Below are 4,737 nucleotides of genomic sequence, written 5' to 3'. Positions count from 1 at the left end.
GTGGTCCGCCTTGGTGGCTGTCGGATGTGTCAGGGTGAGCTCTCGGCTTGCTGTGTGTCCTTGGTCTTCTCCCTTCTCTGGTCTGTTCAGCCCACCTGTGTCTTCCGGTTGTTCAGGGTGACAGGCTGTCACTCTTCTTTCTTCGAGGGCGTTGCGCTTGGACCTCAAGGCGGCGCTGTCATGGCGCCGGCTTCTGCCTTCACCCCGGCGCGCTCCTTGCTTGCTGGGCGACGTGACGTCCAGTCGTGTGTCGCTGGCATTGGAGCGCCTGTTGCTGTGGAGGCCGGCCATGTGGGGTGTGCGACTCCTCTCTTGCCTGTTGTGGGTCACTGCCGACTCCATCTTGAGGCTGTGTTGAGGAGGACACTGTGTCACGGACACTGTGTCGCTTCCGGGCCGCTGCGGGTGCGACTCCTCTCTTGCCTGTCCTGGGTCACCGCCGACTCCATCTTGAGGCTGTGTTGAGGAGGACACTGTGTCGCGGACACTGTGTCGCTTTCTGGCCGCTGCGGGTGCGACTCCTCTCTTGCCTGTTGTGGGTCACCGCCGACTCCATCTTGAGGCTGTGTTGAGGAGGACCCTGTGTTGCTTTCGGCCCTCTGTGGGGCTTCGCTGGTGCAGTGGGGGCATGGTCGCTCTCTGTGCTGCGCTCAGCTGTGTTTCGTTGCGGAGATGCTTCTATCTCCCGGGCGCCTGCCCGTGTTGTCGGATTCACTGGTGTGGTCTTCTGCGCGCCTCGGACCACGTGCGCTCTGTGTTTGCCTTGGGCGCTCCCTTCTGGCACTGGTGTGCCTGTGGTGTGGTTGGCGTTGTGCATGGTCACCAGAAGGGGCGGGTGACGCGACCTCTTCACTGGCGGTGGCTTTGGGCAGCCATGTGTGTGATGCGTGCTCTGCACCAGTCTGCTCTTGTGCTGTCATTGGGGGCAGCTCCTTTGAGACGTTGCCGACTGTTCCGCTTGGTGTCTTGGACTTCTTGGGGCTTTTGGGTGGACATGGAAGTATTCGCGCTGCCGCTGACTACTTCTCCTGTGCCGAGGTGGCTCCTTTGGCTCTGTAGGGTATTCGCTGATTCTTGGTGGGTGTCCTCGCTGCTTTCGCTTGTGGGTGCAAAGGGCTACTCTCTGAGCACTCCCTTCTGAGGGCACCTCTTGCTGTGCCTGGTGCAGTCTGTCCCGGTGACTGGGCGTGAGCAGGCAGTCTTTCTCTTGATTGCGTGCACTCTTGGACCTGGTGACTGTCTTGTCTGTCTTGTTGGCGGGGCTGCAGGGACCTCTGTGTTGCCTGCCTGCGATGAGAGGGGAGCTCTGGTATACTCTTTACTAATCCTGGCATGGTCGAACAAGGCTGTAAAAACAATGTCGCCATTGAGTTGTGGACTTGTATTCTGGTACCCCTGGTCCTTGGGTGGCACTGGTGCCACGCTCCTCAATATTGTGCCTTTGACTGTTGGCCGCGATGGGCAGTCAGAATGGGTTGAGAGGGCACTTGCAGAAATTTGCTCTGGCCGGGCAGTGCGTCTGATTCTCAGTGCGTTGCTTCTGGGAGGCCACCAGGTGGCTCAGCGGTCGTTTTCTGGGAGAGCTGGCACTTTCCTCAATCTGCTGTTCCCTTGGCCTCCTGCTAGGTGTGGTACTTCTCCCTCGTGGGTTGGTTCACCCACCCATAAAGAGTTCCTCAGGTAGCATGCGGTGCTCAGCTTCCTGGCAATGTCCTTGGGTACTCAGCGCTGGGCACAGGATGTGTAGGGGAAGCAGTGAGCGTCTTGTGGCTCTGTGCAGTGCCTGTTTGTCTGTGGCCACAGTGTGGGGACTGAGAACACTGAGTGGTTCACTTGGTGCCAGAGTGAAGTGAGCTGCACTCTCTATTTGTGTGGGGTCCGAGGCATCTTTTGCAGATCAGCCTGGTTCCTAGGCTAGGGGTCCACTGGCTTCTGCGACTCTGTGGGTGCATGGGCTTGGATCTCTGTTGCCTGTGTAATCTACCATTCTGCTGACTGATTTGCACAGCAGGCTGTACCACCTGTGGCCGCTAGGTGGCAGTGTAGCGCTTCAGTTCTCGGCCTGGAAGCTGCGGGCGTCTACTCGGATCGGAGATTCCCTACGATGCAGGCGCTCTTCCTAGGATGTGCCAGTCTATCCCACGCTGCTTGTGGTGAGGTAGGTGCTCCCTTTTTATTTCTCTCCCGCAGTGGGCAAGCCTGGGCAGCCTGCCGGTGGTTTGCTGACAGGGAGGGAGGTATGGCGGGAGGCAGCCGCCTGGTGGTGTCACACACTGCTTTGCTACTGTGCTGGGGCGTTCCTCGCTGTGATGTGCTGGGGGCACAGAGATGCCGTGGGCTTTCTTCACCGCTGGCGCGGCTGGGTGCTAATCTATCACCCCGCCGGGCTGCAAGGCGTCTACTCACTGCCAGGGGCATTGCACAACCTTGCGCGTGTAGCGGCAGGGAGACTGTGAATCGGAGCGCTCCAGCCCTACTTGTCGTGGCGCCGTGCTGTCCTTGATCCATGTACCGGGGAGGTGTCATCGGTGGGTGCTGGTTGAAGCGCCACCATTCCTCTGATCCTGGCGGATTGGACGCTGGGCGTGGTCTTGAGCGCTGCCCGTTGGTGGTCACCGGACCACACCACTGTGGAGGCGTCCGCCTGGGCACAGCTGCGGGCCCATTTCCAGCATCGCAGGGGGGTTTGGCCCTCCCCCCCCCCCCCCTCCCCCCCTCCCCCGGGATTCGGGCGGTTAGTGGCAGCAGTCCTTGCGCTGTTCGCTCTCAGTGTGAACGCGGCGGGCGAGACAGCCTGTGGGCGCTTCGGGGCTTGCCGAGTTCGACTGACCTCGTCTGTTGGGCAGTCCGGCACCCGGGCTGCCGTGTCAGCAGTGGGTGGGCGTCTCCGGGCGCCTCCCTAGAATTCCCCGTGATGCTGCTCCAGGCACACAGTGTTTTCCTCTCTCAGCAGCGGGTCTATTGCTGGCGTGCTGGCAATGGGGTATGTGTGTGTGTCGCTGTGCAGGCGACGCCGATCCTCTTGGGGCCAGGAAGTGTGCCTGGGTGGCACGAGGGGCACACCCCTCGCTTCCGTCACGGGTGGCGTGAAGGAGCGCGCCAGGGGTGCCACTTGCCAGGCTTCTCTCCTCCCCCACGCGGAACGAAGAAGGGCACGCCAGCAGGCATGCGGGGTTAGCGACCCGCCTCGTCGCCAGTGTGATGTTGGGCCTCAGGCCCACATGGTAGCAATAACGGACACAGACAACGGAGGATACAGTGCAGTAACTGGCCACGAGCACGTGCACTCTGGCTCTTTTATTGACGGGGCCACGTCACTCGTGACGCCCGTGATGGATGGGTGTGGGGTGCAGTGTGACCAGCCCTCAAGGGAGTGGCTGGAGGTGCAACTTCCTGCGGGACACTAGAACGTGTCTCACAGGACACTACACCCATCATTTCATCACAGTGGTGTCATTTAGAACGTCTCGCAGTTCGTCAATCTAGGGTAGGGATGAGGCAGATGTTTACGGTAAGGTGATAGGCGTCATGTTCACCACAGCTCTGGTACACATAAATGACCACACCACACATAGAGCTCAGTTACACGCATCTTTATTTTTCGGCATGCAACAGTTAAATGAATGCACTTTGTCAAAGACTTTATTGACCACACACAAATACCTCCCAACTGATTACGTAACTTTGTAAGGAGTCTGCTGTGGACCACAAGTGTCCTACTGCACATGAGCACACAACACTACATCTCCTTTGTTAAATAAAAAGTACGGACAACATATATACGGTAGAGTTCCTCACTGAGTCGTCGAGGTGCTCGCACTGATCTTCCAGACTGCGAGTTGTATGAGGTGAAGGAGTTGCACTGTCATCTGTTCATCGTAGATGTAGACTCAGATGCTTCACTTGGGCACCCAGGTGAACTTGTCCCACCCGTAATGTCTGAAGCCGATGAAAATCGAGGCAGATGCTTGAAATGTAATGAGTCTCTCGTAACTGACCTTCCCGGGATGTTGAGCGGTCGCCATATGTCCTTTGCTTGTCACAACTCTCAATGGATCAGCATCAAATGGGGCGTCAGACTTGCATTTCAGTTTTTGTTTTACTGGAATCCGATCTCCTTCGAAAATTATGTCCCGAGCGCCTCTGCACTTATCTGCATAGGCCTCCATCTTGGTTTTGCAAGAAGTGTCCGTGACACAAATCTCATCCGTGTCTATTGTTCTGCTCATGTTCCATTGTGGTAGCATGGTCCCAATGGCTCTCACAAACAGCAAGGGAGCAGGGCTTTCACCTGTTGTAGAATGGTGAGTTGACTGATAAGCACGAAAGACGACAGAAGGCTGACTTTCGATTGATTCCTTAGAACCCTGAACCACTTTCTTGAGGGTGCCCATAAACCGTCCAGTAATAGTTACTAACAGAACAGTGTTCAGTTGTGGTATAAAATACTGCACTCTGTATAGTTATCATAAATATTTGGGTGTGCCCTGGGCCAACTGTCCTAGAAAGACCCAAATAACCAAGAAAAGGGACAACTGATGGGAGAAGCCCTCCTCAACAAATATTTGGTCTGTAATAAAGTACTTTACGGTACCCTCAATATCACATAGAGCAAACACAAATAGTCTCAACAGAAATAGTAATCCCAATATATATTCAAAACATCACACATGGCTCGCTCCTGTAGATGAAATTCATTCTTAAGTTTCTGATTCCACAAATCATGCAAGGCAACAA

Source organism: Triturus cristatus, chromosome 3_1 (assembly GCF_964204655.1).
Source record: "Triturus cristatus chromosome 3_1, aTriCri1.1, whole genome shotgun sequence".
NCBI classification, from domain to species: domain Eukaryota; kingdom Metazoa; phylum Chordata; class Amphibia; order Caudata; family Salamandridae; genus Triturus; species Triturus cristatus.
The sequence above is the reverse complement of the archived record's forward strand: the minus strand, read 5'-3'. Positions refer to the sequence as shown.